Genomic DNA, 26935 nt, shown 5'->3' with positions numbered 1-26935 from the left:
AGGTGTCCCTATAATACTGGCCTGACTGTTTACTTCTGCTTCAGCCCCTGAGCTTATGAGCAAATACTTCAGGCACTATAACGAGCAGAAACTTGAGACAGAGCTTATCTTGTAATGCTGGGTTTTGCATCATATCCAGGGTGTGGTGTTACTTTAGCAGGCAAGTTCAATAATTACGTGTTTACAGATTGAGCAAACAGGGCATGTGCCCTGAGATGGCTCAGAATTTATACTTTGAGAGCCCAGGGAACTGACTTACTCGGCTGGACAACAGGCTCAGTACCTGGATGTGTCAAGTGGTCACAGTATATTAAAAAAAAAAAAAAATATATATATATATAGTATAATCTATATATTCAATATATATGTGTGTATGTATATATGTAAATAAAGATTTATACACATACGTACTTTCATTTTTGAACATTAACACAGCAACTTGTCTTCAACCACACTTATTTACAAAATAGCCCAGGAAATCTTGAAGATGTTAAGTGAATCAATTAAAGCTAATTCAGGCAAGCCCAGGTCATGGACCCACCCAGTGTGTCCTCTTCTCTTTTGTGTGTGATCTATTAACCCTAGTACTCTGTATTTTGCTGTTCCCTAATAACATAATGAAGTGACCAAAATTAAGGTTAAAAGCATTAGGGTCATTTAAACTGCCTCTTTCAGAAAATAAAAATGCTGATTAACCAGTTATATTCCTTTTCTCTTGCTCTATTATTATTTCTCTCTCCTGGAGATAGACTGGAACCATGTTGACTTCTCTGCTCGTAAGAGAGCTTGTCAACGACCATCATACGGTAAGTGTTTATAAGCATCAGTACTAACGATCTGTGGCTCACACCTCCACCTAGTCTCGGCATCTCTGGTTTATTTCCTTTAGATAATTTCTTCCTTTTCTATTTTTGCGTTTTCAAGGACAAGGCAAGGCATAATAGTTTATCCGATTCAGGGCTTCCTAAACACATTTGAAAAATGGCAATCCCTTATTATTCTAGCTTGATAATAAACCTAAAGGCAAGCTTTCAAGCAATGACTTGTCCTTTCCCTCCTCATTCCAGCTACTACTCACTTCAAGTGCAGGGCTTTGAAATTATCTGCTTAATTGGGCTACATGTCACTGCTGTCTGTGGAAGTGGCTTTAAGATGCAGGTGTTGGCTTTTTGGGCCTCCTTTGCTGTGATTTTACATGTCGTGTTTGCATTGCTACACTAGCTCCCAGGACCAGGCAACATCCTTAGCTTCCCCTGGGCGAGTAGGAAGGGGCACACCCTAGATTGTTCTACTCCCTTTGAAGCAGATGCCATCTGAGTTTGGCCATTCCTTGTTCTGGTTATTCAGACTTTCTGGACTTAAGTTCTGCTCCATTTGGAACGGTCATCAGATGTCCACATGGAGACTTTTGTTCTACTTAGAGCTATGCTGGGAGAAGCATGAAATTACTTCTCAAAGGTTGTGGTCCTGCCCCCTCAGAACAGGAAAAGGGGCGGCCATGTTTGGAACGGGAACCCATCCTGTGGAGTGTCAGTTTCCTAATTTGTAAAGTGTAAGGATCACACAAGATTGCCTCTAACAAAATTGCCTTTCTTCCTCTCTCTTTTTTTTTTTTTTAAGTTTTATTAGTTTAAGTCATCTCCATACCCAACGTGGGGCTCGAGCTCACGACCCTGAGATCAAGTGTCACATGCTCTTCCTCAAGATTGTCTTTTCTGATCAAATATTCTATGAGCCACAGAAGGCTAAGAATACATGTAAACTGAGAATTCCGAAATTTTAAGACTCTGGCAACCAACCAACAGGACTGAGAGCTTGCAGACAAAGGGAGTTAAGGTTGAACCCAGTTCTGCCCATTCCTTGCTCTGTGACCCTTAGTATATTTCTTCTCTCTAGGCCTTAGATGTCTCCCCTGTAAAATAGAAATCCTGCTCTACATAGTGGAGGTGTTTTAAGGGTTTAATAAATGTGCATAGTACATTATAAGTACTGCATGCTTGGCTGGTACATTGCAGCCACTCTGTAACTGGTGACAGTCATCTTCTGAGTGTCTGGTTTTGGGAATAGCGGTGGATTTGGAATAGATTCGATCTAAGGAAGACGGCTTATCAAGTCTTTGAAGCTGAGGAAGGACTAAGGTGGACATTGAGGATCGAACAGCTACTGAAGGAAATGATGAAAATGGAGTGATAAGAAACTGAGGTGAAGGTACTGGTGGACGAGACCTTCTATTCACTTACTTCTAGCCCTCGTTACAGGTGTAGATATTTCTGATGAGAAAGTCTCCTCGTTATCAGTATAGTCTTGTGTCTTGTCCAGCATTTTCCAGACACAGAGTCAATCTTTGTAGTCAAAGACGATGGTATCCTGATGACACATTGTTACTCTTGTTATCCATCATAGATAAGGCGGTGTCTGAAAAGGCCCATTCGGGATCAGCATTTCTTTCTCCGATATCCCGCTATGGAGATGGGCTGGATTTTGCTACTATCAATGCTCAGCGTGCCTATAACTTCCAGTGTTTCCACATACAGCTGGATCCTTCACAATCTTGCTTTCAGATCTTAACCTGGGCTCTTGTAGGTCCCAGGGAATGTTTGAAGTCCTTGGAATTCTTTGCAGAGTTGCATGATATAAGCATATGTGCATTTGGAGCAGGGGTGAGGGGGAGGGGACACCAGACCCTGGCAAGAGCAAAGGGATCAGACCTAAACAAGACAAACACTGTTGCTGAAGGTGTCTTATAATAGGTAAGAATGTGGGGAACCTGGGGGGCTCAGTCAATGAAGGGATTGACTCTGGGTTTTGGCTCAACTCAGGATCTCATGGATTGTGGGATGGAGCCCTGGTGTCGGGCTCCGTGCTCAGCAGGGAGTCTGCTTGAGATTCTGTCTCTTCCTCTCCCTCCCCCCACTCAATAGTTTCTCTCTCTCTCTCTCAAATACATAAATAAATCTTTTAAAAAAATAGGAAAGAATGAAAGTGACTTCACGAGATGAAAAAATGGCAAAACACAGACACGTCCAATACCTATTTGCGTTAATAACCCCACACCGATTCCTGTCCTCTAACAAACAACAGAACGATGGCGTCTCTTCTGCAAGGTGTGTCACGGTTTTAGGCCAGCGCTTTATGACATACTTCAGGGTCTCACTGAATGGTCTGGAGGATCTCTGGTGAGTGGATATGGAGACTTTGCACTTTCTTCATTATCCCTAGAAAGGGCTTAATTTTTTTTTTTTTTAAGGAAAACTAAAGTGTCTGAGAAAGTTCCCAGGGAAAGAAATGAAAACTGATTTTGACACCACCAACCTAAAAGTGTAAAGTAAAAGGGACAGGATGAGATTTTTAAAAGAATAGGAGGAAAAGTGCTTGTTTTCCAGATTTTATTGCAAAGACAATCAGTCCTTTGTGCTGGCTTTGCGTCCGGGCCAGCCAGGGCCACAGCGTCACACCCCAAGGCAGCTTTGGATCTTTTCGTTCTCTTCCTCTTCCTCCCCTTCCTCCTCCTCCTCCTCCTCCCCTTCTTCCTCCTCCTCCTCCCCTTCCTCCTCATCTTCTTCCTCCCCTTCCCCCTCCTCCTTCTCCTTTTTCTTTCTCTCTGTCTCTGGGTCTCTCTATCTCTCTCTTTCTGTGTCTCTTAGTCCCTGTTTCCCTCTCTGTTCTCTCCCTTACACACACACACACACACACACACACACACACACACACACACATCTTTAAAAGGTACAATCGTCATTATATCACCAGTCTCAGGATTTGGAACATCTTAAGGAGATGCTGACTACTATAAAACTAGCTTGGGAAAGGAACTGAATTTTAGTTGAATCTGATTCGAAAATACAAAACTTCTCTTTGAGGAAAAGGGAGTAAATCACTTAATAGATAGAATTTGTTGAGCCTCTGTGAGTCCAAAGCTTCTGTTAACCTTTCTGAGGGAGTCAAAAGCCCACACCTCATCATTCACCAAACATGACAGAATGCATATGATACCTGGATGTAGAAGTTACTCTCTAGAAGTTTATCTGCTAGTGTGGGAGACAGGTCTCATATTCCTGAGTCAACCAAGGAGAATAGAGTACAGTCAGAGTTCCGAGAAGGGTAAGATTAAGTGGGCTGGAAGAACACATCAGATCATCAAGAGAAAAATTCTGAATGACCTTCAGGAGGGGAATGGGGTTAAATAAAAGCAGTGATTCCAAATGATGGAGTACTATTCAGCAGCCAAAAGTATGGAAATAAATCTAAAGGTGGCTGCAGGGGTGAGCCTCAAAATAGTATCGAATGAATAAAGCAGTTTGGGGGTATGCACAGCATTATACCAAATATGTAAAAAAACCCACATAAAAAAACATCATTTATTCTGTGTGTGTGTGTGTGTGTGTGTGTGTGTGTGTGTGTGTGTATTTCTTTTTAAAGATCAGGAAGGAGACACGTCGAACTCAGAATCACGGTTACTTTTTGAGGATGGCGAGATCAGGATAAGGGTGCCAGTCAAAGTTATCTTTAGTTTCATCTGTTTTGTGCTGGTTTTTATTTGGCGACTTGCTTTGGTGACTGGGAGTCTCGAGGCCCAGCTCTCTTCTGCAGAAAGCGGTCGAAGGTTTTGTAAATACCTCGTCTTCTCCAGATGTCCCACATGACTTCCTGAGAGCCAGGGCCTTTCAGAGGTCCCACGAATGGGGTCTCTTCCATTTTTCTTTGTGTTTCCAGCACAGTACTAAATGAAGACCTGCCAGAAGAAGGTTACAACCAGCCCGGTGCTGGGTGTAATTTACATGTTTGTGTTCAACCATTCAAGTTGAGCGACGAATCCTTTCTCTGCAGTCCTGCCGATGGAGCTCTGTGATACCATCAGATGTCTGCATTTCAAGTCTTGAGCCAACGGTTCTGCTGCTGCGCTCCTCCAAGTGGCCCCAGGGAACCAGAAAAAGGCCCTGCATGAAATAGGATGATGCACGGATGATGGGAGGGCCCACGAAGGCCAGGTCTAGTGCCTTCCACCCTTCGCCAGGCCTGGCGTTGGGATCCAGAGCGTCTCTCCCACCAAGTGGTTCGGTTTCAGCACTACGCAGTTGTCCTAGAACGTCAAATAGAGAAAATTACCTTTCCAACCATCCTCCCTCTCCCCATTCAGGGCATTAAGGCCAAACAGGCTTTCAGTACATACCCCGTGCCAGGCCAACCCAAACCTGCCTCTCCCCGCTCCCCGGGCTCAAGGAGACAACGGGGCCAAATGCATCACGACGGGGTCCCAGACCTGTAAGAGGGCCAGCCATTTTGTTTTTTAAGTGGGAAACGTTCACCCCAGGAAAAAGTTGCAAAGGGGCATAAAATATTAAAATGTGCATCTCTTTCACTTTATAGAAGGGAAATGGATTTCATTTTAAAGTCTTTACTTTTGCATTTGGTGAACTACTTGCATAAATATCTGGCAAAGTTAATAGCCTTAGCCAATCATGAACACACTCTTAAAATGTTTTGAAGAGCTTTGTTCCTCCTGTCTCCCTCCTTTTAATGTTATATTGAGAGTTTATATATAATCTAAAGTGTTCTCATTATGACAGCACTACTAGTCATTTGAAGAATACATTCATCTAAATAAACACACTCCAAAGCAAACCAAATGCTAATGCACATTTTATTGGATGAAAAGACAAACAATATAATTATACTTGAATTTCAGAAAATCAAAGGTAGTAAAACAAGTTTACACCAGAGCCCAGGGCAGGGTTTATAAGCTAGCCATACACACGTTGTCTCCAAGCCACACAAGCTCGGAAAGTTTGCTAAAATGAGCTGAGGGTTACTTCGCCAGACTAACAAAAAGGAAAATGTCTATCAGTTTTTCTTTTGTTCTTTCCAGATCCTGTTCAAGTGCGCACTGAGCCAGCACGTTCACCAGAAAGCTATTGAGCATTGGCTGGAACACATTATGCAGGGTGAATTTCTTCTGGAATGTTGCCAAGGGTTTTTTATGCTTCTGTGGTAGGCATTTCTTGAACATTGTCATTTAGCCAAGCAAAGAGCATTTGCTTAAAGGATAGAAAATGTTTAAAAATTCTTGTTTGCTTAAAAGCAGGTTAACTAGCTATATGATCTTAGGGTAGTGTAGAGAAAAACACTTATTCTTCTAAGTGATCTGATTATAAAATTTTTTGCTTTAACCAGATTCTAGTTTTTCCTAAAATAGTTACACATATATTAATACTGTCTTTTAGAAAGTATCTTCCAGTGCCTGCTTTTTCTTTAATGTGATTAGCTGTTTCTCAAAACTAAATTTCCGCTTTAAAGAGTTCACACATGTTTGTGTATTTAGGAGCTACTAGTAATAGCTAAGAGAACTTGGAAGTGCAGAGAACATGCTAAAATAGAATTTCTTTTTTCACTTTTAATTCTAGAACTATGTCATAAAAAATAAAAAAAGGAAAGCATGAAAATATCTTTAAATTAGAGCAGATAATATTTTAAAAGTATTGCAAAATCGACTATAAATCCCAAGTTCCAATTTCTGACATGTAAAAAATACAATACATAAGCATCTCCCCAGAAATTATTCTGTAATGAATAGTAAGATCTGATCCCCAACCACCTCACTTTAACAAAGCTTTAATTTGTACCAAAGTTCTCATTGTATTCTCTGTAATATCCAGTAATATACAAAGCCTCTCTCTAAATTTGTTTAGGAGAAATCCTAAATATGCAAATTTGAATATTGTCTCTGCCATCCACTAGCTGTATGATCTTGGTTAAGTCACTCCGCTTTTGTGAGCTTCCGTGTCCTCAGCTGTAAAATAGGAACGGTAGTACGTATCATGGGGCTGCTGTGAAGACTGGATATGGCTGTAAAGAGTCTCGAGTGTTTTGTAAAGGCTTAAAAAGCTATTTGTTTCTTTCTCCTCTTCCCCAATCCATCCCACTGCTACAAGTCAATCTGGGGGTTTAAATAAGCAGAACTGTGATCTAAGTTGGGATTGTGTTGCTTTCATGTTCGGATATTTCTAGCGGCTGCATTTTATCCTTGGACGTGAAATACACAAGTTTCTGTAAACATTCTTTAGCCAAATTAATCTGGTTTTGTTTTGATGAAGATAGGACTGATTCTGATAGGGGAGACCTAGGTGATCATGCAGAGGAACTGTTTCTAAAGAGCTGACTCGATCGTGAAAATGCACTCGGTGAAAAGTAAATAAGATGCCACATCCTTGTGCTCGGTATTTCAATGAACTCATAAGGAAAAACATGGCAATTTTCTTTTTATACCTAAATCCTATGGAATTTGCTGCCTCCTGTATTCAAGTTGGGGCTATGATCCTCCACTTGGCTCCCTTCAATTGAGGTTTGTTACGTCCTTGGCACGTGCCCACAACCAAACCTCGCATCTGTAACCTGCACCTGCAGCCCGCAGTGTTCATGCGCATAGCTCCCTGCATACCGCGCTCCTCAGCTAGTTTAGACACTTACAAACATTTGGGTGTTCTAGTTCCTGTAACTTTGTTTTGGTTCTTTAAAAACAGCTCCTCCCCTACCCCTGGCACATCACCATTTCTCCAAGGCACTCTTTGTGAGATGGGGAGGCTGGCGCCTGTCATTTGCATGCCAGATTGAAACGAACAGAATCTAGACTTTTTTCTTTCTTTCCTCTCTCCTCCTCCTCCCTCTCCTTCCCCTTCTCCCTCTCTCCCTCTCTCTCTGTGTCATAACAAACAAAAGAGGATATGAGCTGTATTTATTCTTCTGTAAAATGCAGAAGTGTCCATTCCAGGAGATGTTGAGTTTTCCTCATTTACTTTGAGTTGTTGATGTAAACTGTAACCCTACTTCTAGTAGATACGAAGAAGTGCGCGTTCGGGGGAGACGTCGGGAGGGGAGGTGGTGACGTGGAAAAGCCAAGTCTTTCTCATTTGCCCAGAGGCGTTTAATTTCTGGAGAGAGCGTGTATAATGGCAAGTAAAATGTCCTGGTCTCTTGGGCCAAGAATTTGTGTTGTGTGTGCCCGTTGTGTGTCTTGCAGCCGCGAGGTACAGGCTGACACTTAGACGGCTCCCCCCCCCCCCCCCCCCCCGGGTGTTGGCTTCGTGGCTGTTCCCCCCCCCCCCCCCAGGGTGCTCTCCCAAGGCAAAGTGGCTTGCTGATGGCCCCAGGGTCCTTGGGTAAAGCAGAGTAAGTCTGATAAATACAATCATAGCGGTTGAGTTCCTTGCTTTAAGAGACCATTCAGAAAGAGAATGTCAGGAAAGGGGGTGAGCAAAACAGCACCCTCCCTCAGAGGCGGATGGAGAACCGATGTAAAATAATGTAAATGGATTTCTTAAATATTTAAAAATATTTCTTGAGCGGGTGGTACTGAGAATCTTTGGGTCAATATAATGCTTTTTAATATTATAAGTTTTTTAAAGGTTTTATTTACTTTATTTTTTAAAGATTTATTTATTTGAGAGACAGAAAAAGAGTGGGGGGAGGGGCAGAGGGAAAGAATCTCAAGCAGACTCCCTGCTGAGGGGGAGCCCCAGATGGGGCTTGATGTCACCACCCTGAGACCTTGACCTGAGCCAAAACCAAGAGTCGGACACTTAACTGCCTGAGCCACCCAGGCATCCCAAGGTTTTCTTTTTAAGCAATTTCTACTATTGGAAGTTTTGGTTCAGGTTAAACGTTAAGGTTGGGAGAGTTTACAGCTCAGACATCAGCATTTGTTCCCACTTCTCCTCTTCTCCCCACTGCCTTTTTCCTCTCTTCCCCTCTTCTCTTTTGCAATGGGCAGGAGACTTGTCTCCTTCAAGATGCTCAGATGCGGTAAAGAAGGGCTCCCGGCAAACGAATGCAAATAGCCCAGCCTGGAAAGAGTATGTACTAGCACAAAGAGAATTCAGAAGCAATCAGTCCTGAAAGGCTTCATGGAGGAGGTGTCTTGCAGCTGGCAAGACAGACAGGAAGTGAGGAGGGAGTGGTGGTGATGAGATCCTGTGAAACTGGTTTGAGCAAAGGAAAAAGCATACGAACACTAACTACTAAGAGTGCCCAGCAGTTGTTGAGAGCTTACTATCTGCAGCCACCTGCTAACTATTTTACAGGGATTGTCTCATTTAATTGTCACAGGAAAACTTTGAGGCAGATTTTCTCCCTCTTTTAATCAAGGGAACAATTGAGGCAGAGCAAGGATATGCCACTTGCCCACAGTTGCACAGCTAGTGAGTGGTAGGCCAGGATTGGAATTCCAGAGTCTGGCCCCTTAACCTCTTCGTAGAAAGGATCTGTTTTTTGTGGGGGAAGAGGGAAGGGTGGGATTTCAGTGTTTTTGTTTTTGTTTTTTTAAAGATTTTATTTATTTATTTATTTGAGAGAGAGAAAGCAAGAGACAGAGCATGAGTGGAGGGGGAGGGGCAGGGGGAGAGGGAGAAACAGGACTCCCTGCTGAGCAGGGAGCTGCATGCAGGGGCTCAATCCCAGGATGCTGGGATCATGACCTGAGCCGAAGGCAGACACTTAACTGACTGAGCCACCCAGGCGCCCCATTGTTTTTTTTTTTTTTTTTTAATTCCTTTTATACCATATTTGTATGGAAGGAAAATTTTTCTTAAATTTTTCTTCTGTGTGTGTGTGTGTGTGTGAAAGGTAATTTGTAGATGGTTTGGACAATGGAGAGGAATACGCTCAGAGGGAGAAGAACAGTTAAGAGACCCACTGCCATCCCAGGTAAAAGATACGATGATGATGAAGACCATGATGAGGGCATACGGTGATGGTTATTATTTTACTGAGCACTTACTATGTTCCACCGTATCTTCACTTAATCCTCACAATGGCCCCATGACACAGATCGTTATCCTTTCAATTTACAAATGAAGAGACTGAGGATCTCAGAGGCTAAGTCACTTGTTCAAGGTCACACTGCAGGTAAGAGGCAGAGCCTGGAGGGGTACAGGTCTGTCTGATTTCAGACTCTTAACCCTTAAGCTTGGACAGCATGTGATAGTGACAGAAACAGACTCGGGGGGGGGGGGGGCGTGAGTCTCCTGAGGGGTCATCCAAGTGTGGAGATGTCTAGGAAAAAATAGAAATATATACATTTGGAAACTTCGAAGTTGACAGATGAACAAAACCAAGGGAATAAATGTGTGGAGGATAAAGCTGCCTGGGAATGGTGTTCTGGGGACCATTCCACAGAGGAGACAAGGCTGAGAATGAAAGAGCCTTAGAAGGTGGGGAGTGAAGACCCTGCCCCTCGGCTCTGTAACTTGTCTGCGGGGTAGTGGTAGACAAGTCCTCACTGGCATTTCATCCTCTGCCTCTGTAAAAGTGAAGAAAGGAATCTACATTCCTTTTTTTTCCCTTAAGATTTTTTATTATTTTAAGTAATCTCTACACCCAACGTGGGGCTCGAACCCACAACCCCAAGATCAAGAATCACGTGCTTTACCGACTGAGCCAGCCAGGTGACCCGGAACCTACATTCCTAGATGGCTTCACAAGCTTTTTTGTGATCATAGATGAAGGCCTGGACATAAAGATGCTTTAAGAACTCCAAAGTTCTTTACAATCTAATGTGTATGGAGACAAGAAGGAGCAGTGGAGGGGTCTGAACCCAACAGGTGGGCTGAGGATGCTGGGGAAACAGAGCTGTGAGCTTTCAAAATGTAACAAGAAGGAAGTTACCTAGATATGCTTGTGGGCTGGGTCCAGGTGGAACCCCTGGAAGAAATACAACTCCAGGAAAGACATAAAAGTAGGCTAAAGGAGAGAGAGGAACAGGAAGAGAAAAACTCAAGACTGCAAGTGAAGTGGTTGTTGCCACGGGAGGAGCCCCAGCCTGGGTCTGTAAGTCAGGGTCTCCTGCCCCACCTTTGACCCTATCAGGTTCTTTGACTGTGGGCACATGGCTTCCACTTTCTGGGCCTCAGGTTCCCCTCTGTAAAAATGATAGAGTTGGCATGGATGAAGGTTGGCATGGACGATGAACCCAACAGCCCACACTGGGAATAACAAGTATTACTACGCCTCACACCAGGCCCACGGCTGTGGGGAACATTGTGTGGAGAAGGGCAGTGAGGCCAGGACACCGGATGTCAAGGTGGGTGAGTGAAATCTGCTGGTGGCGTGTGGCAGGGGAGGTGCTTCATTCAGGCCTCACATTTGTCTCCTCCAGCCCTGGCCCCCCAAAACCGGAGACTCCCAGTCCGGGAAACGGAAGGGTCTGAGGAAAGTCCTTTCTGGAATTCTGGAGACAAGGTAATCACTCATGAGATGTCAGCCAAGTGGCCTTACTTCTGGGGGCTGACCTGAGCCCTTGGGAAAAGTCGCTGCTTTGTGAGGAGGTGAAAAGAGAGCACACTGGGAGTGGCCAGATTCTTCTGATAGGTGACTCCTGGGGTCTGGGCCAAGAAAGGGTTTTGGACAGGAAGGGGATTCACAACAGGGCATGCTTGAGAGGAATTGTTTAAGTCTTTAAACCCTTGCCAAGGCCGAGAACATGAGACTGGACCTATAAGTTACTTTAGCTAAATATAGTATGCAACCTGAAAATGCCTCCCTGGGCAGTGTTTGTGTGTTTGACCTCACAGTGGGCACCTCAAGAGGAGGCTGGGCTGGGGGAAGGGATTCTGCGGGGGACAGACAAAAGTGGGGGAGGCACTGGCTTTGAAGACCACATTTCCTCCCTTTTTATGCCTGGGGTGTAACCAGAGACCAGAGTCAACAAGGAATCTGGCTCAGGACTGCTTTTGTTTGCAGCTCTCCATGGGGCGTGACTTGCTTTTTTCAGAGGTCAGTGAATTGTAAATTGTGTAATTTGGGGTTCTGCTGAATCACCGTAGGGGAGACCTTTGAGGGGGTTGGTAAGAGAGGGGTGAATGGTGTCACTCAGGCATCTAAGAAACTCTTGCTGTCTCTAAGACCAGACCCAGCCACATGGAATTCCCCAACTCATAGGCAAGCAGAAAAACATGTGGATTTGGGTGTTAACATCCGAAGTTGCTTTAGCAAATGGAGCTATGTCAAATATCCTAAATAAGGTAATATCCTAAGTTCAGAAAGAGCAGAAACAGTAAACCCAATTATTTTCTATGCCTGATTACACTTTTCTGGTTACAACTATTTGTTGTGGTCTGCGGAAGATACATACATAAACCCTGTGCAATGGAGAAGGTAGCACGCTGGGGACTGCTAAAGGTCTCAATTATTTTTATCTACATTTCCCCTCTCCACCCCTCCCTTGTGCGTTAGCGCAGGACCTGATATTTATTCATGCACTCAACAAAAATCTGTTGAGCATTTATCTTAGTCCAGCCACCATTCTAAGGTCTGGGGATACAGAAATCAAACAAACTCCTGCTCTCTGAGAACTTAAAATCGACTGGGTTGGGGCAGACAATAAAATCAATATATTGTGTAATATGTCAAGTAGCAAGACATGCTATGAGGAAACATGAAGACAGGTACAAAAGATAGAGGGGGGCGGTATCTCTGGGGAAGTGGCGTTGGAGAGCAGTGAGGAGGAGAGCCCTGAGGCTGTCTGAAGTTAGCGTGTCCAAGACAGAGGGGGTGTTCCAGGGAGGGTGCCGGGGAAGTGGTGGGAGGTGAGGTCAGAGGGGAATCAGAGGCAAAGGCAGACCTTGTGGGGCCCTTCAAGAACTTTGAATTTTATGCTGAAGGAGATGGGAAACTTATGGAGGATTTTCAGCAGAAGTGAGACGGGATCATTCTGGCTACAAATTTTAAAATAAATTGAAGAGGGCAAAGATGGAAGCAAGGGAACAGGGTACAGTAATCTAAGCAAGAGATGATAGCGGCTTGGACTGAGGATTTGCCAGATTCTGAATATTTGGAAGGGATAGTTGGCAAGATCTTGTGATGAGTGGAATGTGAACTTAGAAGGAGAGAAGTAAAGATGAGTCGAAGACTTGGGTCTGAGCAGCTGGAGGAATAGAGCTGTTGCTTACTAAGGTAGGGAAGGCTGGTGGAGGAACAGGTTTGGAAATAAGGGGTCCAGGGTTTGGTTTTAGAATTGTTAAGTTTAAGATGCCTGATAAACAGCTAGTAGAGAGGTCCAATAAGCTGTTGGATACATGAGTCTGGAGTTCACGGGAGAGGATGGGGCTACAGGTGTAAATTTGGGAGTGGAAAGCACATGAAACATTAAAGCTATAGGTGGGAGGAGGCCACCTAAGAAGAGGGAATATAGGTGGAGAGGAAGAGCAATCCAGGAGTGAACCTCAGGGATTCCAGCATTCGCGGTTAAGGATGTGAGAAGAATAAGCCAAGGTGATGAGGAGGAACCAGTGAGACAGGAAGAGAGAGTGACATCCTCGGAAGCAAGGAAAGAAGCTGTTTCAAGATGGGCGTGTCCAACTGGGTCAGATGCTGCTGATAGATCAAGTATGAAGAGACTAAAATTAGTCATTGGATTTGGAACATGGAAGTCATTGGTAAGTTTCACCCAAAGGCAGTTTTAGTGGAACCGTGGGGATGAAAGCCTGATTGGGAGTAGTTTCAGAACAGTATGGGAAAAGAGTAAGTGGAGATAGTGAATATGTAGACAATTCTTTCAAGGAATTTTATTATAAAGAGAAGCCAACAACAACAACAACAACAATAGAGGCAGTTGCCAGAGGGAGGAATGTCAGTCTCTAATATGGCTCAGTAGCATGCCGGGGACTGCTTTTAAAACAGTGGGTTGTTCTTTTCTCAAGAAAGCAGCTCCAGAAGAACCCTAGAAATCTATCTTGTGACTCTCCTATTGGGGCTTGCTAGGACTCTAACCAGCCCCCTATCTGTTAAGGGAGCTCTAGCATCAGGGGGTCTGCCAGATCGAGGAGCCCCAGGGCACTGTGCCCGGCAGCCTTGATCCGCTGCAGAGCAGCTCTTGCTCTGGGCCCTCAAACTACAAGCGTCTTGAATCACCCCATACGTATGTGGAGCAGTTGATTCCCTGTTATAGGTTACGCTTCTCCAAAACCCAACGGGGCTCACCAAGCCTTGGATTCTTTAGCAACGGTAGGACCAAGGTGTAATAACTTGTTCTTTACCTTTCAGGGGTGTCCTGACATGCCTTAGATCCTCAAAGATCTAAAAACTTTTCTAGAATGGGAAGCAGTACAGGATCCTTTCTCAAGAGGACCCAGGCTTTGGGTCTGAAAACTGGCTCAGCTCTGGAAATTGTGGGCCCATCAGGCTTCTCCTAATAGCTCTTGATTTTTATTTTTTGGCCAGTTCTACAAGCCATGCAACACTCTATTGGCTGCTCCTCTATCTCGTTCCTAAGAACACCATGGTCTATTAACCATCATCAAAACCTCTGTGGGTGGAGGCCCACTGGTCGCCCCTCTGGCTCTGTTGCCTGTTACGGTCTATGTCTGGTTTGGCTCTGAGAGTTAAGCACTGGCATCTGGCCTTCGTTATTCTGGGATCCCATCATTGCCCTTGACACGAGGGAGACTGCTTCGAAGGAGGAGTCACCTATTTTCAGTCTGGCCCACAGCAGAGGGTCATCACTAGGCTTCTCAGAGAGGATGCCCCTTGCTGACATAGTCTTTATCGCCTAGTGAAAATAATGTTCTTTGAACCCTTCCAAGAAGCATATGTCTCACACGATAGATTTGTTCTAACATTCCTGGCTCCCTGAGCATTGTGAGTCCTTCTTCAGTTTCCTGCCGTGGCACTCCGGACTCTGCCTGTAATTCACTGTCAGGCATCACCATGTCCAAGCCTCAAGGAGCCATTCAGAAACACACTACTACAAACTGTAAGGGGCTTCCAAGTCAAGAACCTCTCCCTTGCATTCATATTCTGCTCCCCTCCTTGTTCTCCTGTTTAACATCCTCAAAAATCACTCCCACGCATGTGCCCCTAGTTCACGCTGATGCCTCTCAGCCAAGCCCTGCACCGCTTTCCGAGGATAAGATGTTTTCTGCTGGATTGGGCACTCTGCTTCTCCACTCGGGCTGCCTCAGGACTAGTGACTGGTCCAGGAGCAGTGAATGGAGGCAGAGGCACATCTTCAGGAGAACTACATATTTGTGTGACAGTCACTGTCAAGAATCTAGTCTCACCCAGATCTGGAGAAGAAAACAGAAGCAACATTCAGGTTAATATCAGTCAACGGATGGGATATTTTGGATGGAGTCAGAGAAGCCAAGGAATGTCCCCTCAGGCTCCAGGCTTCTCCCTGAAGGATGGGAAGGAAGTTGGTGGTGGCAAAGTATGTGTGAGGCCAGAGAGCACTGTGGGAAGTGGGGTCAGTGCACTCTATTGATGAGTTTTCCTAGGTGGCTGCACAGTTCCAGAACCCTCATTCCAGCAAGCAGAACTACGTCAATCATTCATTCATCTGTCTATTCATTAACTTAACATTTATTGAAAGCCTCTTATGCTAGGTATTTGGGTTCAAAGATGAGTAAAAACCTGTCTTTGTTTTCCAGAAATTCAGAGTGTAGTGGGCAGTGGACAGAAATGCCATCTACTATTTACTGTCACATGCGATAGAATAGAGGGTGTACAGGCTGCCGTGGGAGTGGAGATGAAATAAGAACACTTGCCTGGTGTGTATGCACGCAAAGGAGGAGCTCTACAATGCCTTGGGTAGTTTCTTGTCCTGGCACACTTCCATTCCTCATTTCTAGAGCCCCTTGACCACAATCACTGGTCAGGGATAATGTCAAGAATCTTGATTTGGTAGCTGAGAGGAGTATAAAGTCAACCTTACTTTTCATTCTCCACATCTATGCCTAGTTTCTTAATCTGTTTTTGTGACCCATCTCCTCTTATCCCCCAGTTTCATCGTCCTAAATCTCTTTTCTACTTTTATACCCGATGTACGTGCACAGATGTCTTGAATCCCTCTTGCCCAAAGCCCAGACTTTTGGGCAAATCCTTCCTCCCTTTCCTCTGTACCTGTCTTGGGAGAAGGGAAAACCGTCTTAACATGTCCACCAGGTAGCCATTTGATTATCTCATTTCAGCCTTACCATTGTTCCCCTTCTGTAAGTGAGACCCAGGGAAGTTAAGGAGTTCGCCCAAATTCACACAGCTAGACAAGAAAAAAGCAGGGTTTTCGATGTAGACCCACTATTCAGAATAAGTGCCTCCGGATGATTAAGTGCCTGGAAAACGTTCCGTCACAAAGCTTTTTTGCTCAAAGTCTCCCGGGAGAAGAGAAGAAGAACTAAAAAACTGCTTCATAATTTTTTAATCTCTTCATGTTTTCTATCAAAGATTTGGTCCCCTCCATGTACCCCCAGACTTATAAGGCGCTTACACCTCTCCTCCAGGATATGTAAGGATATGAATTTCTTGGGACTGTGAAAGTACAAGTGGAATAGTGGACTTCCCGGGTCACACAGAATGCATATATATTTACTTACTGCGTAAATATCCCTGAATAGGTTTTCAAAGTGATTGTACCAACTTATATTTCCACCAACAGTATAGGTGCCAGTTATTCTCATCAGCATTTGGTATTGTCAGTCATTTGAACTGTAGCCATTCTGGTGAGTTTGTGGTCGCATTTCATTGAGGTATTGATTGCATGTACCTGATTATGGATGAGGTTGAGCACATGATTTAGTAAGTATAATATTTGAAATAGATTTTTTTGACGATACCTTCTTTCAGATTAAGAAAGTCCAAAGCTATAGTTTCCTTTTAGCACAGCTTATGTTGTATCAGAACAACTGAATTTGTCATATTTTCATAATTACTCTATTCAAAATATTTCCTAGCTTCCATTGTGATTCCTTCTTGGAGCCGATAGATTTATTTACAAATGTATTTTAAAATTTCTAAGCATGATTTTCTACATATTATTTTGTTATTGATTTCTAGCTCAAGCCTGTGGTAAGGTAGCGTACTTTGCATGATTTCAGACCTCTGACATTAGTTGGGGCTTGCTTTAAGGCCCAGAATTTTGTAATTTTGGTGTATAAAATAAATGAGTATTCTTCGGATGTTGGGTATGGTATTCTTACAGGCCCATTAAGTCAATTTTATGAATGTGTATACACTCCTGTGAATTTGAACTAGCTTCTGTCTGATCTATCAGATCTCACAGAAGTTAATAATATTCGAGGCTATGTATCTTAGTTACATATAAGTTTTGAACTCTTATATCTTCTTGAGCTTAATTTTTATCACTATGAAGTCACTCTCTCTGCCTTTGGTAGTGCTTTTAGCCTTAATATATATAGTTTGTCTAATATTGATATCATTATATCCTTGAGAAATCTAATGCTTTAGACTTGTCTTTTGTAAATAACGTGCAATTCAATGTAATTCTGTAAGACAAGCTTTGGCTGTTAAACAGGATATTTAAACATTTATGTATAATCTAATTTCTGATTTTTAAAATTTAAATTTACCATCTTGCTCAGCTCTTCAATTTCTACTATTTGTTCTCTATTCCATTTCTTTTAGTTCTTGATTTCATTGCGTTGATCGAGGACTTTAAAATGTTGTTCCAATCTTATAAAATCCTGTGGTGATTGCACTAGCTATTGCAATGTGCACACTTAACTTATACAAAGTCAGTATTAATTGGTTCTTTTCCCTCTTCTTGGACAATGCACAGACCTGAACACACCGTAACCCTATTATTTCACTCCTGACTTAATTCTCTTGCCGTGTATTATAAAACTCCATATATAATTCTCCCCAAGACATTATTTTCTTATTGTTTTATATCTATCATTCCTTTTTGCATTTCTGACCTTTTACCTAGAATCATTTCCTTTTGCCTGAAGGCTATATATATTAGTTCCGATCTTTGGGGATGAATTCTCCCAGTTTTGGTTTGTTGGAACAGTTCTCTTTTCGGGATATATATCTATCCTGGGAACAGGATTCAGAGTTGGCAGTTAATTCCTTTTATTATTCTTATTATTATCTTATTATTTTGAAGCTATTATCCCATTGTCTTTTGGCTTCCAGTGTTGCTGTTGAGAAATTAGCTGTCAGTCTAATTACAGCTCCTTTAATGGCAATCTGTCTTTTTTCTCTGGCTGCTCTTAAAATATTTTCTTTGTTTATGATCTTTAGCAGTTTTTCTATAAAGTACCAAGGTTTTCCTTTGTTTAACCCATTTGGGGTTTCTTGGATCTGTCAATTGATGTATTTAATTAGGTTCAGAAAAGTCTCAGCAATTAACCCTTCAAGTTGTATTTCTGTTCCATAATCTCTCTCCTCACTCTCCAGGACTTCAACCAAATATACATTAAGACTTTAATGGATCTTTTGTGTCAGTGCCAGAATCTGAGAAAAGGTAAGTACAAGAATTAAAAGTAACCATTTTAACACTTTTATAGCAACTGGCAGACTGATTTTATGCCATGAATCTAATGAAAATTTGGACTTATATTTATTATATCTTTTTCTACTGATTTACTTTAAGTGCATTGTACGGAACTATCCGTTTGTGACATTTTGGCTATTTAAAAAAATTATGAAGGGCTTTTCTAGGTCTCTTATACTCTCTTCTAATTTTTCCTTTATTTTTTCTCTCTATGCTTCATTCTAGATATTTTCTTCCATATTACAAATTCTCTACCTATGTGTAATTGACTATTAAATCTATTCATATGTAGATTTAATATATTCCATATATATCTTAATTGTTTATTACTTTTCAGTTCTAGCATTTTCAGTGGCTCTTTTTAAAAAAAATGGTTTTCTGTTCTCTGCTAAAAATTTCAAGGGTGAATTTCCTCTCTTTCAATGAATTAAGTATAATGTGTTTTTTTTTTTAAGTATGTAGAAGTTCTAATATCTGAGTCTCTGCACTCTATGGCTGTATTTTCTTGTTTTTCATTCATGTGGTTTTATATCCTTGCTTTTCTGTTTTTGTTTTGCTTTGGTTTTTGTTTGTTTGTTTGTTTGTTTTTGTTTTGTTTTGCTGTGTGTATGTGTGTTCAGATGTCTTCAGTGTGAAGGAAAGGGGTTTTCAGTCTTCCCAGCTCCTTGTGGGATATCTACATCCTTGGCTGCCTCATAAGAAGACAATGTGGAAGGTAATAAATGCTTGCTGTTTTGTTTTGTTTTGTTTTTTTATTTTTTTTAAATTTTTAAATTTTTTAAAGATTTATTTATTTATTTATTTATTTGACAGAGACAGCCAGCGAGAGAGGGAACACGAGCAGGGGGAGTGGGAGAGGAAGAAGCAGGCTCCCAGCAGAGGACCCCGATGTGGGACTCGATCCCGGAACGCCGGGATCACGCCCTGAGCCGAAGGCAGACGCTTAACCGCTGTGCCACCCAGGCGCCCCCTGTTTTGTTTTTTTAAATGCTTGCTATTTAAGCTGCTTAGTTTGGAGTCATTTGTTGCTCAGTAATAGATAGCTAACTCATATATCTGGGTTTGAATACCAGCATTACCCTTTACTAGCTTTGTATCCTTGGACACAGGACTTCACCTTTTGAAGCCTGTTTACTTTTTTTTTTTTTTAATGGTAATAACATCTGCTTACAGTGCTATTGAAGCCTAGTCTCTGTTCTACAGTAAATTCTTAATAAATAACTATTTATTTTTATTACATTTATTATTAAGTAAAGTGAATGCTTCAGAACAAAGAAAGCTATAGAGCCACTATAAAAAGCAAGCACAAAACTTCAAAGAATAGCCACCTTGGGCCATTAAGTGTAGAGCCAAGAAATTTTTTTTATTTATTTTATTTTTTTTTATTTTTTAGATTTTATTTATTTATTCGACAGAGATAGAGACAGCCAGCGAGAGAGGGAACACAAGCAGGGGAGTGGGAGAGAAAGAAGCAGGCTCCCAGCGGAGGAGCCTGATGTGGGGCTCGATCCCAGAACGCCGGGATCACGCCCTGAGCCGAAGGCAGACGCTTAACCGCTGTGCCACCCAGGCGCCCCTAGAGCCAAGAAATTTTATCTGCTTTCCTAGACCCTAAGAAGTAATTGTCAGAGTCCACATAATGAGGATCATGAATTGTCCATAAAAGGTCATAACAGAATCTATGTACTGTCATTTCCTTTTTTTTTTTTAAGGCAGGAAACACACTAAAATATATAACATACATTTACTTGTCTTCTTTAACAATGTGTTTATACTTAAGGAAGTTTCAGCAATCTAGAAAGCTCTTTTCTCTGGAGCAATGGTTCTCAAACTATCATGCACCAAAATCACCTAGAGGGCTTACGGAACATAAAATGCTGGACTCTACTCCCAGAGATTTTGACTCAGCAGGTTTGTATTGGGGCCTAAGACTTTGCATTTATAACGGATTCCTGGGTGATGCCAATGTTGTTGGTTTGTGGCCACATTTTGAGGACCTTTGCTTTGGAACATCTTTGTCTCTGATAAATGAAGCCTTATAAATGTGTTAAGGAACAAGCAGTAACATTTAGGCAAAATGTGGAGGAAAAGAAAATCCAATTGCTTTACAAGGATATACAAGGTCCTGCGTGATGTAACCCATCTATTTCACCTACTTTGTCTGGCGCTGTGTTTCTTATTTCCACACGGCCTTCGTTCTGGTCCTCAAAGACATCGAGCCCATTTCTGTCCCAAGGTTGCACTTGCAGTTTCCTCTGCCTGAGGCTCTTCTCTCCCAAATTACAGCCTCTTTCTGTGTCATCACTGAAGGCCCAGCTCCAAATATCACCTTTCCAGAGAGGCATTCTCTATCTAAACGAACCATTCTCCATCACACTTCCCACATCCTAAAGTATTCCTTTCATGTCACTTATTGTGATCTGAAATTGCTTTTTTTTTTTTTTTTTTTGCTTATTGGAAAATTCCAATATAGCAGATACCTGGTCTCTTAAGTTCTTTGGTACCTCCCTCCTGGAATGGGCCTTTTATGTGGCAGGTGCTCACAAGATATCTGTTGGTTGGAAACATCAATGTTTGGCATAGGTTTCTTACTTTATTTATTATTTTTTAAAGATTTTATTTATTTATTCGACAGAGAGACAGCCAGCGAGAGAGGGAACACAAGCAGGGGGAGTGGGAGAGGAAGAAGCAGGCTCATAGCAGAGGAGCCTGATGTGGGGCTCGATCCCATAACGCCAGGATCACACCCTGAGCCGAAGGCAGACGCTTAACTGCTGTGCCACCCAGGCGCCCCGGGTTTCTTACTTTAGAACCTAGCTTCTGAGGGGAAGTGAAGAATGCTGGTAACCTGGGGAATATGGAATATGGTCCCTCCCTAACCTGCTTTCCTACATGTCACAGCTGCCAGGATTCTCCCCAGTTTGTAATGTGAAGGAAAGGGGTTTGTACTTTTCCCTCCCCCATGCTGTCTTCTACACTCTTGGTTGCCTCATAAGAAGACAAGATGGTGACTTGGGTGACACTTGTCACTCTCAGGTACTCCAGAGAGTTGCAAAATGGGTGACTTTTTCACCCATCCAGAACGCTCCTAACTTGTACAAGTGATTCTCTTCAGAATGACTGGCATCTGCCAAGTCGCCCCCAGCTATAATGAGCGGGGGAGAGCTGCTTCCCTACCTTTGTTGGGTGCCACGTGGGCTCTGACTATAGTTGTTCCCCTCAGGTGGCTCCAACAGTTTGGGATCCCAGGTTAGAAATGACCCGATCCATCCCATTGACAAGGACATGGACCACTAAGATGAACAAAGAAGCAATCCTGCTTACTCAGATATTTTAAACTTGTATTTATTTTCCTCCCAATGGTTTGCTCATTAAAAATTGAATGCTTGTGCCAATTCTGGCTATAGACAAGGCCTGGCCATTTTCTCTACAGACAATTGTTGGTTGAGCTGACTCACTCGCATACCCTCTCCTCCCCATGTCACTCCCCTGGCACCTGGTCTTGCAGTAATCTCAGGCTGCTGTCATGAACCAGGGGAAAAACAACAGCGCTTTCTCTAGGGAATTAAGGAGTGAATCTCATGATCTAGCCACTGACTTTTACTGTTATTTGCATGAGGTTTGGGGGAGGGTTTTTCCCAAATAAAAAGAATTTAGAGCTCTCTTGGTTGGGGATGTTCCGGATCCCCAAAGCACTAGAGTTAGAAATGTATATACAGATACATTTCATATTTTATCTGTCCTTTAGATGGGCATGTGGAACATTCCAATTATACTAACTTCTCTCACTTCTGCCCTTTATCCATGCTAAGGCCAGTTAGAGACACTGATTAGTGTCCCTTGATTAGTGACTTTGGCATTGCTTGTACACCTTGCTGTGCCAGGAAAGAGCTGAAGATGAATTTGACAAGAAGCAGAGGCTGTGGGTGGGAGGCTTTGGCAACCCCTCTGTGAGCTGCCTTGAAGGTTTTGTTAGGCCAACTCCTCCTCCTCCAGAGCTTTCCTGTGTTTGTGTGGGAGTTCAGTGCGACGACAACGTTGTAAGTGCCTACTCTCTACCGTGCACTCTTCCCAAGTAGGTGCTGGGCTTCCCAAGACTAATAGGATTCTCTCCCTGCCTTCAAGGAGCTCAGAATCTTATTGGGAGAGGGAACTATGGTGGTGACTTCAAGATGGCTATAAGGTCTTTTTATTCCTTTCCCTGAATTTGAGCTTGTCCTGTCACTGGCTTTGACCAGTAGACTGTGGTGGAAGATATATTGTGTAACTTCCAAAGTTGGGCCTTCAAGGAGCTACAGCTTCACGTTTGCCACTCTTCGAATGCTTCTTCTTTGCAGCCGGCCACCACGTAAGGAGTCTGTCTACCTAAGACCACCGTGCTATGAGGAAGCCCAAACTAGTCACATGGAGCAAAAGCGTGAGAGGAGCGCTAAGGCACTACCCATGTGACTAAAACCTTCATAGGCTTTCTGTTTAGCTCAGCAGCTAGTTGATTACAGCTAAGTGAACGAACTCAGCTGATGCCACATGGAGCAGAACCACCCAACCAAGCTTTGCCTAAATTCTTGACCCACAGAACTGTGAGCAAATGGCTATTATTTTAATCCATTCAATTTTGGAGTGGGTTGTTATTCCGCTATAGATAATTGAAACACACACAAATATTCTTAATGACGGAGGGATGCATAGGAGCACAGCAGAAAATACCCGAGCCAGCTTGAGATGATGAGACAGTGGTCATGGAATGCTTTCCAATGGAGGTTTGCTTGAGTAGAATCTTCTCTAATGACCTAGATGTGAGCCAGACTTATAAGAGGGTAAATGCTGTCTAGAGACGGGAGAATCGAACAAAATAGCATAGAGGTGACTCAAAGCTTGGTACATATGTGAGGGATCGTCAAGCAAGGTAAGGCAGAGAGCACTGGGTAAAGTTGCAGAGGTGTTCGTAAGAACAGTGAGTAGTAATAGATCATCTTTATTGAACACTTACTATGGGCCAGATACTGACCTAAGGTTTTATACATATTAACTCATTAATTTTCACAACAACCCTGTATTATTGTTCCCCTTTTTACATTAGAAGAAAATGAGGCACAAAAAATAAGTAACTTGCTCAAAAGCACAAGTTGGCAAGTGCGGTGTAGAGATTTGAACCCAAGCAAGGTCTTGGAGGATTTTGTGTGCCTCTTTAAAGAGCTTGGGGTATATTCCGTGGTTGATGTGAAGTGACCCAAAGGTTTTAAGGAAGGGAGTGACATGGCCACATCAAAAGATTCTGTCGTCTTTGTTATTTGTTCTGCATTGGTCATTTTCTTTGCCTGTTGTCTATTTCTCTATAGTGACTGGCAGCGAACTCTTTATAGCACGCAGGGCCTATGGGCTTAACTTCGAAAGATATAAGGAAAGAGGAAGGTATGGGGGACATGTGCTACTCCACAGCTGGTCATGGGGGCGGAGGGGAGGACGGAATGCCCAGGGAGAGAATGGGTGTGGCAGCCACCAAGAGAGGAAAGTGGGCTGCCTCCGTTATCCCACGGAAAGATGAGAACAGCAGCATATGGGAGCCAGGCTGTTCTGAGAAGATCTTTTAGGCTGAGGCACAGAGAGGCTCATGGGCTTTGCAGACTATCTGCCTCTCTCTCTTTCCTCCTCCCCATGGCCTTTCAGGTGATTAGCATCAAAATATTAAAAATAGCTGTTGGGTTTCCAACAGCAATTCACAAAGAGTGCATTTCACATAAATTCAGAAATGCTCAGCTGGCTGTGGGAATTGCTTACTGAAGGGGTCCTTATGGGTAAGCCGTCAAAGAGCCTCTCCTGCATGCACCACACCCATTTCCTCTCTGTCCCTGCACTGTCACTCAAGGGCAGTAGAGCAGACTTGGTGAGAGTCTTAATCTGCGTGCGGAGTTGTCATATCCTTACTTCAACAAATTTTGTGCAAGGAAGGAAGAGACAAAAATATGAGTGTCCAAGAAGCGTATAACAAGAAAGCGGTCTGGCTTAGGTTCTAGTAGAAGCTAGGAGACCTGTCCCTCAGACTTAGATTAACCAATGCTTCCTTTGTATGATACGAACAAATGTCTGAAGTTCCCCAGCTCCCAAGCTCCTCACCTGTAATATGAGGGTGTTGGGTGAAGATTGATTTCACCACAGATAATTAGAATAACCATTATCAGTGCTTCTGAGCATGTACTAAAAGCCTGACCCGGGACTAAGCACTTTGTACACTTTGTTTATTTGATCCTCACACTAACCAGAGTGCATGAAGTTCAATGAAGTCATTCCTGACCATTCTATCTAAAGCTCCCTGTATTCGTTATCTGTTGCTGTGTAACAACTTACTTCAACTTGTAGTCACTTGAAAGGACAATAAAAATTTAGTCTCATAGTTTTTGTGGGTCCGAATTCCAGAACAGCTTGACTGACTGATTATGACTTGGTGTCTTTGATGAGTTTGCTGGGTCTGCAGTCATCACTTTCAACATAGCAGGTAAGCACTGGCCAATGGCACCTCCTTGCAGTGGGACTGTCCATGAGACTGTTTAAATGTTCTCACAACATGGCAGCTGGCTTCCCCCAGGGTGAGTGATCCAAGAGAGAGCAATGTGGAAGCTGCAATGTCTTTTATGAACTACTCTTGGAAGCCACATTCCATCATTTCCGTAGCATCCTATTTGTTACCTTGGTCAGCTCTATTCATTGTGGTAAGGACTACACAGGGCAGGAATACCAGGAAGTAGGGATCATCAGTAGCCATATTTGAGGCTGGCTATCACCTTCCTCCTAAATTTGTACCACATTACTGTGTTTTATCTTCAATAGCACTTACCTGACATTATCTTGTTTGCTTGATATCCATTTCCTCCCCACTAGAACGTAAGCCTCCTGAGAGCAGGGATTTCAATTTTTATTGCTTTATCCTCAGCACTTGAAACCATGTCAGGGACAAAGCTGATGCTCAATATTGAGCATGAGCTAGGTACTATTATATCAGTTTCAGATGCAGAAACAGAGGCTCAGAGAAGTTAACTAATTTGACAGAAGTCACATAGATATTAAGTGTTGGAGCTGGGATACCAACTTATGCAGAAAGACTGATACCAACAGTCTACATGGGTAGTGTTTGATGATTCCAGGGGTGCCATTATACAAATGGAATTACATGTGGAAGTGGAGAATAGAACAGCATGTGGGAGAAGGGCTGGGAGAATTCAATGGGTGACTGGGAGATACTAGGAGGAAGGGTGTAAGTAAGTGTCTATATAAATGGAGGTGTGTGTGTATGGTTGAGATTGTTGAGAGGGAGATTGAGAGAGGGACAGGGAGGCAGAGGGAGTATGGCATGTGTAGGTATGGTAGCTGGATCATTGCAGGGGAAATAACGTACTCCGAACAGCTGTAATGACATAGATCTAGAGATAATCCTTTGACCTTAGTCTTATTTGCCTCAAAATTCTTAAAAAAATTGGTCTCCAAGGAACATCCTTATTAAAATGACTAAGTACATTTTCCTTTAAAAATCCCACAAGCAATTTAAGTCATTATTTGATTAGTAAGCATATTGCCAAATTACACATGAACTGCTAACTTAATTATGTTTGTGGGAATTACCCATTTTCTGGACTATTTGCCAGAAAAAGAAAAGTACTGTCTGTTGGCCACCCACTCTCTGTTCTCCTTCCCAGCCTCCTGAGGGAGGGGCCCTGGTATTCATCAAACATACAATAGGGTCCTCTTAGAACAATGCCTCACCCACCCTCTCTCTTGGCCTGGGAGATGGAAACTTGGGGGAGGAGTGGAGGGAAATGATAATAAAAGGCGCTCATTTATTCTCCCTCCTCTGAAGCATTCTGGGTGCTGAGTTAAGGGACTAGGGGTCTTGTCTTGTTTGTGTGGAGGGGCCTTTCATCTTTGAGTGAGACCAGGGGGAGACACAGGGGAAAGGCTACAGAAGTTGGCTGCTGAGGTGGCTCAAATCTAGCCTTGAAGCAAAGATGGTGGTGGTTCCTGAGTTTCTTCAGGGCCCAGCCTTGTTCACCAGAGTAGGAAAGCAGAGAACAATTCTGTGCAGAAGGCCTCCTCAGGAAAAATGGAAGAGTTTGCGTTTATCTTGAAAATATCCTCAGGAACCTGTGGGTAGTTATGGTTAGTTGGACCCAAACCAGACCTGGCTGAAAGATTAAAATAACTTCCACCTCAAATTAGTGAGTTTGTCTTCACTAACAACATCTAGACAGAGACGGAATAGCCATGTGTCAAGGAGAATGGCATTCTCCCTGTGTTTACCACTCAGGCTTACCTCTTAGTTTATTCAAGGCAGACTCTAGGAGGGCCCCACCTTGCCTTTTCCATGACTCCCTTACGAGGGGGCCCATAGCACAGTGGTTAGAGCAAAGGCCTTAGAGTTTGCTTCACTTTGTGTCCTTGGCTCTGGCACTTACTATGTGACCAAAAGCAAGTTACTTAACTTCTTTGTGCCTCCATTGTATCAAATGTAAAATAATTGTTCTTATTTCACAGAGTAGGTGTGAAGACAAAATTAGGATAATACATGAAGAGTTCTTAGAATAGTACGTTGCATTCAAGAATTCACTTAACAAACACATATGCAATACGTGTTGCTATGTGCCAGGTATTGGAGAAGGATGAAGG

At 42.9% G+C, this 26935-nt stretch overlaps 1 long non-coding RNA gene across 1 annotated transcript; it reads left to right on the top strand.

Annotated features, from left to right (window-relative positions):
• Positions 1-11614: 11614 nt before the first annotated feature.
• LOC130543262 (uncharacterized) lies at positions 11615-24671 on the top strand. The gene is made up of 4 exons (XR_008958476.1): positions 11615-11763; positions 18184-18250; positions 18901-18995; positions 19094-24671. It is a non-coding gene; the product is annotated as an uncharacterized LOC130543262 (long non-coding RNA).
• Positions 24672-26935: the final 2264 nt, after the last annotated feature.

The sequence above is a fragment of the Ursus arctos genome, unplaced genomic scaffold, assembly GCF_023065955.2.
Source record: "Ursus arctos isolate Adak ecotype North America unplaced genomic scaffold, UrsArc2.0 scaffold_9, whole genome shotgun sequence".
Taxonomy (NCBI): Eukaryota; Metazoa; Chordata; class Mammalia; order Carnivora; family Ursidae; genus Ursus; species Ursus arctos.
This window is presented reverse-complemented; position numbering and strand designations above follow the sequence as displayed.